At 40.0% G+C, this 12,852-nt stretch overlaps 1 protein-coding gene across 1 annotated transcript in view; it reads right to left on the reverse strand.

Annotated features, from left to right (window-relative positions):
- LOC120046947 (ecto-NOX disulfide-thiol exchanger 2-like) overlaps positions 1–12,852 on the reverse strand; it is a 225,249-nt gene that overhangs the window by 83,772 nt on the left and 128,625 nt on the right. The gene's annotated exons all lie outside the window — the stretch shown is intronic.

The following is a 12,852-nucleotide window of genomic DNA, read 5'->3' on the forward strand; positions in this document are numbered from 1 at the left end:
AGATGAGAACTTTTACCCATTAAATCCTAACCTGTCCTATGAACAGACAGAAACAGTGTGTTGAGAACTACTCATTAAATATTACCCCTGTCCTATTGAACAGACAGAAACAGTGTGATGAGAACTGCTCATTAAATCCTAACCTGTCCTATTGAACAGACAGAGACAGTGTGATGAGAACTACCCATTAAACCCTAACCTGTCCATTTAACAGACAGGAACAGTGTGATGAGAACTGCTCATTAAATCCTAACCCTGTCCTATTGAACAGACAGGAAACAGTGTGATGAGAACTACTCATTAAATCCTAACCTGTCCTATTGAACAGACGAAACATGTGGATGAGAAACTGCTCATTAAATCCTAACCTGTCCTATTGAACAGACAGGAGACAGTGTGATGAAAAACTGCTCATTAAATCCTAACCTGTCCTATTAGACAGACAGGAGACAGTGTGATGAAAACGCTCATTAAATCCTAACCTGTCCTATTGAGCAGACAGGAGACAGTGTGATGAAAACTGCTCATTAAATCCTAACCTGTCCTATTGAGCAGACAGGAGACAGTGTGATGAAAACTGCTCATTAAATCCTAACCTGTCCTATTGAACAGACAGGAGACAGTGTGATGAAAACTGCTCATTAAATCCTAACCTGTCCTATTGAACAGACAGGAGACAGTGTGATGAAAACGCTCATTAAATCCTAACCTGTCCTATTGAACAGACAGGAGACAGTGTGATGAAAACTGCTCATTAAATCCTAACCTGTCCTATTGAACAGACAGGAAACAGTGTGATGAAAACTGCTCATTAAATCCTAACCTGTCCTATTGAACAGACAGGAGACAGTGTGATGAGAACTGCTCATTAAATCCTAACCTGTCCTATTGAACAGACAGGAGACAGTGTGATGAAAACTGCTCATTAAATCTTACCTGTCCTATTGAACAGACAAAAACAGTGTATGAAACTACTCATTAAATCCTAACCTGTCCTATTGAACAGACAGGAACAGTGTGATGAGAACTGTTAATTAAATCCTAACCTGTCCTATTGAACAGACAGGAGACAGTGTGATGAGAACTCCCATTAAACCTAACCTGTCCCATTTAACAGCCAGGAAACAGTGTGATGAGAACTGCTCATTAAATCCTAACCTGTCCAATTGAACAGACAGGAACAGTGTGATGAAACTACCCATTAAACTAACCTGTCCATTTAACAGACAGGAAACAGTGTGATGAAACGCTCATTAATATTAACCTGTCCTATTGAACAGACAGGAAACAGTGTGATGAGAACTGTTACATTAAATCCTAACCTGTCCTATTGAACAGACAGGAACAGTGTGATGAAAACTGCTCATTAAATCCTAACCTGTCCTATTGAACAGACATGAGACAGTGTGATGTAGAACTACCCATTAAACCCTAACTGTCCCATTTAAAGACAGGAAACAGTGTGATGAGAACTGCTCATTAAATCCTAACCTGTCCATTGAACAGACAGGAAACCGTGTGATGAGAAACTACTCATTAAATATCCTAACCTGTCCTATTGAACAGACAGAAACAGTGTGATGAAAACTGCTCATTAAATCTAACCTGTCCTATTGAACAGACTGAAACAGTGTATGAGAACTGATATTAAATCCTAACTGTCCTATTGAACAGACAGGAAACAGTGTGATGAGAACTCTCATTAAATCCTACCTGTCCATTGACAGACAGGAAACAGTGTGATGAGAACTACTCATTAAATCCTAACCTGTCCTATTGAACAGACAGAAACAGTGTGATGAGAACTACTCATTAAATATTAACCTGTCCTATTGAACAACATGAAACAGTGTGATGAGAACTGCTCATTAAATCCTAACCTGTCCTATTGAACAGACAGGAGACAGTGTGATGAAAACTGCTCATTAAATCCTAACCTGTCCTATTGAGCAAGACAGGAGACAGTGATGAAAACTGCTCATTAAATCTAACCTGTCCTATTGAGCAGACAGGAGACAGTGTGATGAAAACTGCTCATTAAATCCTAACCTGTCCTATTGACAGACAGGAGACTAGTGTCTACCAACTAGAGTGTTGGAGTGTTTACCAACTAGAGTGTTAGTGTCTACCAACTAGAGTGTTGTGTCTACCAACTAGAGTGTTAGTGTCTACCAACTAGAGTGTTAGTGTCTACCAACTAGAGTGTTAGTATCTACCAACTAGAGTGTTAGTGTCTACCAACTAGAGTGTTAGTGTCTATCAACTAGAGTGTTAGTGTCTACCAACTAGAGTGTTAGTATCTACCAACTAGAGTGTTAGGTCTACCAACTAGAGAGTGTTAGTGTTTACCAACTAGACTGTTAGAATGTCTACCAACTAGAGAGTGTTGGAGTGTTTACCAACTAGAGTGTTAGTGTCTACCAACTAGAGTATTAGTGTTTACCAACTAGAGTATTAGTGTTTACCAACTAGAGTGTTAGTGTCTACCAACTAGAGAGTGTTGGAGTGTTTACCAACTAGAGTGTTAGTGTTTACCAACTAGAGTGTTAGTGTTTACCAACTAGAGTGTTAGTGTCTACCAACTAGAGTGTTAGTGTCTACCAACTAGAGTGTTAGTGTCTACCAACTAGAGTATTAGTGTTTACCAACTAGAGTGTTAGTGTCTACCAACTAGAGTGTTAGTGTCTACCAACTAGAGTGTTAGTGTCTACCAACTAGAGTGTTAGTGTCTACCAACTAGAGTGTTAGTGTCTACCAACTAGAGAGTGTTGGAGTGTTTACCAACTAGAGTGTTAGTGTCTACCAACTAGAGTGTTAGTGTCTACCAACTAGAGTGTTAGTGTCTACCAACTAGAGTGTTAGTGTCTACCAACTAGAGTGTTAGTATCTACCAACTAGAGTGTTAGTGTCTACCAACTAGAGTGTTAGTGTCTACCAACTAGAGTGTTAGTGTCTACCAACTAGAGTGTTAGTATCTACCAACTAGAGTGTTAGTGTCTACCAACTAGAGAGTGTTAGTGTTTACCAACTAGACTGTTAGAATGTCTACCAACTAGAGAGTGTTGGAGTGTTTACCAACTAGAGTGTTAGTGTCTACCAACTAGAGTGTTGGTGTCTACCAACTAGAGTGTTGGAGTGTTTACCAACTAGAGAGTGTTGGAGTGTTTACCAACTAGAGTGTTAGTGTCTACCAACTAGAGTGTTAGTATCTACCAACTAGAGTGTTAGTGTCTACCAACTAGAGTGTTAGTGTTTACCAACTAGAGTGTTAGTGTCTACCAACTAGAGTGTTAGTGTCTACCAACTAGAGTGTTAGTGTCTACCAACTAGAGTGTTAGTGTCTACCAACTAGAGTGTTAGTATCTACCAACTAGAGTGTTAGTGTTTACCAACTAGAGTGTTAGTGTCTACCAACTAGAGTGTTAGTGTCTACCAACTAGAGTGTTAGTGTTTACCAACTAGAGTGTTAGTGTCTACCAACTAGAGTGTTAGTGTCTACCAACTAGAGAGTGTTGGAGTGTTTACCAACTAGAGTGTTAGTGTCTACCAACTAGAGTGTTAGTGTCTACCAACTAGAGTGTTAGTGTCTACCAACTAGAGTGTTAGTGTCTACCAACTAGAGTGTTAGTGTCTACCAACTAGAGTGTTAGTGTTTACCAACTAGAGTGTTAGTGTCTACAACTAGAGTGTTAGTATCTACCAACTATAGTGTTAGTGTCTACCAACTAGAGAGTGTTAGTGTTTACCAACTAGACTGTTAGAATGTCTACCAACTAGAGTGTTAGTGTCTACCAACTAGAGTGTTAGTATCTACCAACTAGAGTGTTAGTGTCTACCAACTAGAGAGTGTTGGAGTGTTTACCAACTAGAGTGTTAGTGTCTACCAACTAGAGTGTTAGTGTCTACCAACTAGAGTGTTAGTGTCTACCAACTAGAGTGTTGGAGTGTTTACCAACTAGAGAGTGTTGGAGTGTTTACCAACTAGAGTGTTAGTGTCTACCAACTAGAGTGTTAGTATCTACCAACTAGAGTGTTAGTGTCTACCAACTAGAGTGTTAGTGTCTACCAACAAGAGTGTTAGTGTCTACCAACTAGAGTGTTAGTGTCTACCAACTAGAGTGTTAGTATCTACCAACTAGAGTGTTAGTGTCTACCAACTAGAGAGTGTTAGTGTTTACCAACTAGACTGTTAGAATGTCTACCAACTAGAGAGTGTTGGAGTGTTTACCAACTAGAGTGTTAGTGTCTACCAACTAGAGTGTTAGTGTCTACCAACTAGAGTGTTGGAGTGTTTACCAACTAGAGAGTGTTGGAGTCTTTACCAACTAGAGTGTTAGTGTCTACCAACTAGAGTGTTAGTATCTACCAACTAGAGTGTTAGTGTCTAACAACTAGAGTGTTAGTGTTTACCAACTAGAGTGTTAGTGTCTACCAACTAGAGTGTTAGTGTCTACCAACTAGAGTGTTAGTGTCTACCAACTAGAGTGTTAGTGTCTACCAACTAGAGTGTTAGTATCTACCAACTAGAGTGTTAGTGTTTACCAACTAGAGTGTTAGTGTCTACCAACTAGAGTGTTAGTGTCTACCAACTAGAGTGTTAGTGTTTACCAACTAGAGTGTTAGTGTCTACCAACTAGAGTGTTAGTGTCTACCAACTAGAGAGTGTTGGAGTGTTTACCAACTAGAGTGTTAGTGTCTACCAACTAGAGTGTTAGTGTCTACCAACTAGAGTGTTAGTGTCTACCAACTAGAGTGTTAGTGTCTACCAACTAGAGTGTTAGTGTCTACCAACTAGAGTGTTAGTGTCTACCAACTAGAGTGTTAGTGTCTACCAACTAGAGTGTTAGTGTTTACCAACTAGAGTGCTAGTGTCTACCAACTAGAGTGTTAGTATCTACCAACTATAGTGTTAGTGTCTACCAACTAGAGAGTGTTAGTGTTTACCAACTAGACTGTTAGAATGTCTACCAACTAGAGAGTGTTGGAGTGTTTACCAACTAGAGTGTTAGTGTCTACCAACTAGAGTGTTAGTGTCTACCAACTAGAGTGTAGTGTCTACCAACTAGAGCGTTGGAGTGTTTACCAACTAGAGTGTTGGAGTGTTTACCAATTAGAGAGTGTTGGAGTGTTTACTAACTAGAGTGTTAGTGTCTACCAACTAGAGTGTTAGTATCTACCAACTAGAGTGTTAGTGTCTACCAACTAGAGAGTGTTGGAGTGTTTACCAACTAGAGTGTTAGTGTCTACCAACTAGAGTGTTAGTGTTTACCAACTAGAGTGTTAGTGTCTACCAACTAGAGTGTTAGTGTCTACCAACTAGAGTGTTAGTGTCTACCAACTAGAGTGTTAGTGTCTACCATCTAGAGTGTTAGTATCTACCAACTAGAGTGTTAGTGTTTACCAACTAGAGTGTTAGTGTCTACCAACTAGAGTGTTAGTTTCTACCAACTAGAGTGTTAGTGTTTACCAACTAGAGTGTTAGTGTCTACCAACTAGAGTGTTAGTGTCTACCAACTAGAGTGTTAGTGTCTACCAACGAGAGTGTTAGTGTCTACCAACTAGAGTGTTAGTGTCTACCAACTAGAGTGTTAGTGTCTACCAACTAGAGTGTTAGTGTCTACCAACTAGAGTGTTAGTGTCTACCAACTAGAGTGTTAGTGTCTACCAACTAGAGTGTTAGTGTTTACCAACTAGAGTGTTAGTGTCTACAACTAGAGTGTTAGTATCTACCAACTATAGTGTTAGTGTCTACCAACTAGAGAGTGTTAGTGTTTACCAACTAGACTGTTAGAATGTCTACCAACTAGAGTGTTAGTGTCTACCAACTAGAGTGTTAGTATCTACCAACTAGAGTGTTAGTGTCTACCAACTAGAGAGTGTTGGAGTGTTTACCAACTAGAGTGTTAGTGTCTACCAACTAGAGTGTTAGTGTCTACCAACTAGAGTGTTAGTGTCTACCAACTAGAGTGTTGGAGTGTTTACCAACTAGAGAGTGTTGGAGTGTTTACCAACTAGAGTGTTAGTGTCTACCAACTAGAGTGTTAGTATCTACCAACTAGAGTGTTAGTGTCTACCAACTAGAGTGTTAGTGTCTACCAACAAGAGTGTTAGTGTCTACCAACTAGAGTGTTAGTGTCTACCAACTAGAGTGTTAGTATCTACCAACTAGAGTGTTAGTGTCTACCAACTAGAGAGTGTTAGTGTTTACCAACTAGACTGTTAGAATGTCTACCAACTAGAGAGTGTTGGAGTGTTTACCAACTAGAGTGTTAGTGTCTACCAACTAGAGTGTTAGTGTCTACCAACTAGAGTGTTGGAGTGTTTACCAACTAGAGAGTGTTGGAGTGTTTACCAACTAGAGTGTTAGTGTCTACCAACTAGAGTGTTAGTATCTACCAACTAGAGTGTTAGTGTCTAACAACTAGAGTGTTAGTGTTTACCAACTAGAGTGTTAGTGTCTACCAACTAGAGTGTTAGTGTCTACCAACTAGAGTGTTAGTGTCTACCAACTAGAGTGTTAGTGTCTACCAACTAGAGTGTTAGTATCTACCAACTAGAGTGTTAGTGTTTACCAACTAGAGTGTTAGTGTCTACCAACTAGAGTGTTAGTGTCTACCAACTAGAGTGTTAGTGTTTACCAACTAGAGTGTTAGTGTCTACCAACTAGAGTGTTAGTGTCTACCAACTAGAGAGTGTTGGAGTGTTTACCAACTAGAGTGTTAGTGTCTACCAACTAGAGTGTTAGTGTCTACCAACTAGAGTGTTAGTGTCTACCAACTAGAGTGTTAGTGTCTACCAACTAGAGTGTTAGTGTCTACCAACTAGAGTGTTAGTGTCTACCAACTAGAGTGTTAGTGTCTACCAACTAGAGTGTTAGTGTTTACCAACTAGAGTGTTAGTGTCTACCAACTAGAGTGTTAGTATCTACCAACTATAGTGTTAGTGTCTACCAACTAGAGAGTGTTAGTGTTTACCAACTAGACTGTTAGAATGTCTACCAACTAGAGAGTGTTGGAGTGTTTACCAACTAGAGTGTTAGTGTCTACCAACTAGAGTGTTAGTGTCTACCAACTAGAGTGTAGTGTCTACCAACTAGAGCGTTGGAGTGTTTACCAACTAGAGTGTTGGAGTGTTTACCAATTAGAGAGTGTTGGAGTGTTTACTAACTAGAGTGTTAGTGTCTACCAACTAGAGTGTTAGTATCTACCAACTAGAGTGTTAGTGTCTACCAACTAGAGAGTGTTGGAGTGTTTACCAACTAGAGTGTTAGTGTCTACCAACTAGAGTGTTAGTGTTTACCAACTAGAGTGTTAGTGTCTACCAACTAGAGTGTTAGTGTCTACCAACTAGAGTGTTAGTGTCTACCAACTAGAGTGTTAGTGTCTACCATCTAGAGTGTTAGTATCTACCAACTAGAGTGTTAGTGTTTACCAACTAGAGTGTTAGTGTCTACCAACTAGAGTGTTAGTTTCTACCAACTAGAGTGTTAGTGTTTACCAACTAGAGTGTTAGTGTCTACCAACTAGAGTGTTAGTGTCTACCAACTAGAGTGTTAGTGTCTACCAACGAGAGTGTTAGTGTCTACCAACTAGAGTGTTAGTGTCTACCAACTAGAGTGTTAGTGTCTACCAACTAGAGTGTTAGTGTCTACCAACTAGAGTGTTAGTATCTACCAACTAGAGTGTTAGTGTCTACCAACTAGAGTGTTAGTGTCTACCAACTAGAGTGTTAGTGTCTACCAACTAGAGTGTTAGTATCTACCAACTAGAGTGTTAGTATCTACCAACTAGAGTGTTAGTGTCTACCAACTAGAGAGTGTTAGTGTCTACCAACTAGAGTGTTAGTGTCTACCAACTAGAGTGTTAGTGTTTACCAACTAGAGTGTTAGTGTCTACCAACTAGAGAGTGTTGGAGTGTTTACCAACTAGAGTGTTAGTGTCTACCAACTAGAGTGTTAGTGTCTACCAACTAGAGTGTTAGTATCTACCAACTAGAGTGTTAGTGTCTACCAACTAGAGAGTGTTAGTGTCTACCAACTAGAGTGTTAGTGTCTACCAACTAGAGTGTTAGTGTCTACCAACTAGAGAGTGTTGGAGTGTTTACCAACTAGAGTGTTAGTGTCTACCAACTAGAGTGTTAGTATCTACCAACTAGAGAGTGTTAGTGTCTACCAACTAGAGAGTGTTAGAGTGTTTACCAACTAGAGTGTTAGTGTCTACCAACTAGAGTGTTAGTGTCTACCAACTAGAGAGTGTTGGAGTGTTTACCAACTAGAGTGTTAGTGTCTACCAACTAGAGTGTTAGTGTCTACCAACTAGAGTGTTAGTGTCTACCAACTAGAGTGTTAGTGTCTACCAACTAGAGTGTTAGTATCTACCAACTAGAGTGTTAGTGTCTACCAACTAGAGTGTTAGTGTCTACCAACTAGAGTGTTAGTGTCTACCAACTAGAGTGTTAGTATCTACCAACTAGAGTGTTAGTGTTTACCAACTAGAGTGTTAGTGTCTACCAACTAGAGTGTTAGTGTCTACCAACTAGAGTGTTAGTGTTTACCAACTAGAGTGTTAGTGTCTACCAACTAGAGTGTTAGTGTCTACCAACTAGAGAGTGTTGGAGTGTTTACCAACTAGAGTGTTAGTGTCTACCAACTAGAGTGTTAGTGTCTACCAACTAGAGTGTTAGTGTCTACCAACTAGAGTGTTAGTGTCTACCAACTAGAGTGTTAGTGTCTACCAACTAGAGTGTTAGTGTCTACCAACTAGAGTGTTAGTGTCTACCAACTAGAGTGTTAGTGTTTACCAACTAGAGTGTTAGTGTCTACCAACTAGAGTGTTAGTATCTACCAACTATAGTGTTAGTGTCTACCAACTAGAGAGTGTTAGTGTTTACCAACTAGACTGTTAGAATGTCTACCAACTAGAGAGTGTTGGAGTGTTTACCAACTAGAGTGTTAGTGTCTACCAACTAGAGTGTTAGTGTCTACCAACTAGAGTGTAGTGTCTACCAACTAGAGCGTTGGAGTGTTTACCAACTAGAGTGTTGGAGTGTTTACCAATTAGAGAGTGTTTGAGTGTTTACTAACTAGAGTGTTAGTGTCTACCAACTAGAGTGTTAGTATCTACCAACTAGAGTGTTAGTGTCTACCAACTAGAGAGTGTTGGAGTGTTTACCAACTAGAGTGTTAGTGTCTACCAACTAGAGTGTTAGTGTTTACCAACTAGAGTGTTAGTGTCTACCAACTAGAGTGTTAGTGTCTACCAACTAGAGTGTTAGTGTCTACCAACTAGAGTGTTAGTGTCTACCATCTAGAGTGTTAGTATCTACCAACTAGAGTGTTAGTGTTTACCAACTAGAGTGTTAGTGTCTACCAACTAGAGTGTTAGTTTCTACCAACTAGAGTGTTAGTGTTTACCAACTAGAGTGTTAGTGTCTACCAACTAGAGTGTTAGTGTCTACCAACTAGAGTGTTAGTGTCTACCAACGAGAGTGTTAGTGTCTACCAACTAGAGTGTTAGTGTCTACCAACTAGAGTGTTAGTGTCTACCAACTAGAGTGTTAGTGTCTACCAACTAGAGTGTTAGTATCTACCAACTAGAGTGTTAGTGTCTACCAACTAGAGTGTTAGTGTCTACCAACTAGAGTGTTAGTGTCTACCAACTAGAGTGTTAGTATCTACCAACTAGAGTGTTAGTATCTACCAACTAGAGTGTTAGTGTCTACCAACTAGAGAGTGTTAGTGTCTACCAACTAGAGTGTTAGTGTCTACCAACTAGAGTGTTAGTGTTTACCAACTAGAGTGTTAGTGTCTACCAACTAGAGAGTGTTGGAGTGTTTACCAACTAGAGTGTTAGTGTCTACCAACTAGAGTGTTAGTGTCTACCAACTACAGTGTTAGTATCTACCAACTAGAGTGTTAGTGTCTACCAACTAGAGAGTGTTAGTGTCTACCAACTAGAGTGTTAGTGTCTACCAACTAGAGTGTTAGTGTCTACCAACTAGAGAGTGTTGGAGTGTTTACCAACTAGAGTGTTAGTGTCTACCAACTAGAGTGTTAGTATCTACCAACTAGAGAGTGTTAGTGTCTACCAACTAGAGAGTGTTAGAGTGTTTACCAACTAGAGTGTTAGTGTCTACCAACTAGAGTGTTAGTGTCTACCAACTAGAGAGTGTTGGAGTGTTTACCAACTAGAGTGTTAGTGTCTACCAACTAGAGTGTTAGTGTCTACCAACTAGAGTGTTAGTGTCTACCAACTAGAGTGTTAGTGTCTACCAACTAGAGTGTTAGTATCTACCAACTAGAGTGTTAGTGTCTACCAATTAGAGTGTTAGTGTCTACCAACTAGAGTGTTAGTGTCTACCAACTAGAGTGTTAGTATCTACCAACTAGAGTGTTAGTATCTACCAACTAGAGTGTTAGTGTCTACCAACTAGAGAGTGTTAGTGTCTACCAACTAGAGTGTTAGTGTCTACCAACTAGAGTGTTAGTGTTTACCAACTAGAGTGTTAGTGTCTACCAACTAGAGAGTGTTGGAGTGTTTACCAACTAGAGTGTTAGTGTCTACCAACTAGAGTGTTAGTGTCTACCAACTAGAGTGTTAGTGTCTACCAACTAGAGTGTTAGTGTCTACCAACTAGAGTGTTAGTGTCTACCAACTAGAGAGTGTTGGAGTGTTTACCAACTAGAGTGTTAGTGTCTACCAACTAGAGTGTTAGTATCTACCAACTAGAGAGTGTTAGTGTCTACCAACTAGAGAGTGTTAGAGTGTTTACCAACTAGAGTGTTAGTGTCTACCAACTAGAGTGTTAGTGTCTACCAACTAGAGAGTGTTGGAGTGTTTACCAACTAGAGTGTTAGTGTCTACCAACTAGAGTGTTAGTGTCTACCAACTAGAGAGTGTTGGAGTGTTTACCAACTAGAGTGTTAGTGTCTACCAACTAGAGTGTTAGTATCTACCAACTAGAGAGTGTTAGTGTCTACCAACTAGAGAGTGTTAGTGTCTACCAACTAGAGAGTGTTAGAGTGTTTACCAACTAAAGTGTTAGTGTCTACCAACTAGAGTGTTAGAATGTCTACCAACTAGATTGTAAGAGTGTCTACCAATTGTGTGCAATCTCCCTTTCTCATAAACACACACACTCAGACAGTCTGGAGAAGACTGTACTTAATTTGCTAATTTAGAGAGTGAATGAGATGACGACTCCTTTCTAATCAGGGCCGGTCCTTGCCTTTCTGCCACCCTAGGTGAGATCATAAAATGCCATCCCCCGCAAAACTAGAACAGTCCCAGTAAGCAAAATTACATTGAAAAAACATCAAAAAGACAATGAAGTTAGGTTAAATTTTGGTTCAGAATGAAAGGTGAAAATACATATTTTCTGGACGTTGAAAATAGGCATTTTCCAGACGTTGAAAATATGTATTTTCCGTACGATGAAATAAGGTTCCTTTATGGTTCTGAATGAAAGTTGAAATTACGTAATTCATAGATGTCTATGTTTAGCAATCCAGACCGGACCGGACCAAATCTGAACCAAACATAGACGTCTATGACCAAAAACCCAAAACCAATGTCCGTGGATGTGGAAATAAATGCCGGTCCGAATTGCACCAAAACAAATATGTCCAAAAGGCGTCAACGTTGGTCTGTGCTTACTGAGGTGTAGCCTACAGTGTAGCCTGAAATTGAATTGTATGAATGCCCATCTATGTGGTCAGCCTACCGTTTGTAAAACACCAAAAAAAGAAGTCCGAACAGGAACAAAAAAAGATGAAAAAAGACGTGGGCTCAAGCTTACTAGGGTGTAGCCTACCATGTCGCCCGCAATGGAGGTTTATGAATGCCCATCCATGTGGTAGGCCCATTTGTAAAACAGGCCATTGCATTGGTTTTATTAGTCCCGATTCCTGTGACTAATCAATTTGGCTATTTAAGCTCTGAATATCAGCTACCCAACTTCATCAGGAGTTATCGTGAGCCTATTTGCAATGTGTTTGCATAGCAGGAAATGCAGAAATATTTAAAAAAATTCTATGATCAGCTTGTCAAAAATGTATGGATACAAACTGAAACCACTGATCATGTCAATTTACCCCACAGGGTGAAACTCCTGGAGAGCAGATGTGAGTAGCATGATTGTCAATTTCCTATGGTCCATTTACTTTTTTAGGATATGTATTTTTTTTTTTACGTGACAGCACATTTTTTATTTGATTGGGCGCCATTTAGGTTAGCCTATTTGATACCTGTATGATGTAAAAAGTGTCCGTCTCAATACATTGTCATATATTTTATCTCCACCCTGTAGGCTACAGAAAATGCTCTATCTACCATATCCTAGATCTGCTACATGATTTATGTTAGATGATTTTTTTGGACTGAACATTGATGGAGTGCTGCAGAGATGCGTCTCTCGAACAGCACCCTGGAGAGGCGCGTTGGGAATGGACAAGCAAAATATTTTGCCTCCCTGCCTTTGACAAAGTGGGTATTGTTCATCACGGGGCGATATTAGCGCTCACCTACAGTAAAAATCCCATATGCCACTGGTTGAGATAAATGGTCATTGTTTTTGGGAAGAATTATGTGAGGTTTTATGTGTTCTTGGAGGTGAGTCTGGTCAGTTTAGTTCAGAAAATGCTACCCTCGTGTGTGTGTGTGTGTGTGTGTGTGTGTGTGTGTGTGTGTGTGTGTGTGTGTGTGTGTGTGTGTGTGTGTGTGTGTGTGTGTGTGTGTGTGTGTGTGTGTGTGTGTGTGTGTGTAGTGTGTGTGTGCGTGTGTGTGTGGTATGTGTGTAGTGTGTGTGTGTGTGTGTGTAGTGTGTGTGTGCGTGTGTGTGTGGTATGTGTGTAGT

Source organism: Salvelinus namaycush, chromosome 5 (assembly GCF_016432855.1).
Source record: "Salvelinus namaycush isolate Seneca chromosome 5, SaNama_1.0, whole genome shotgun sequence".
NCBI classification, from domain to species: Eukaryota; Metazoa; Chordata; class Actinopteri; order Salmoniformes; family Salmonidae; genus Salvelinus; species Salvelinus namaycush.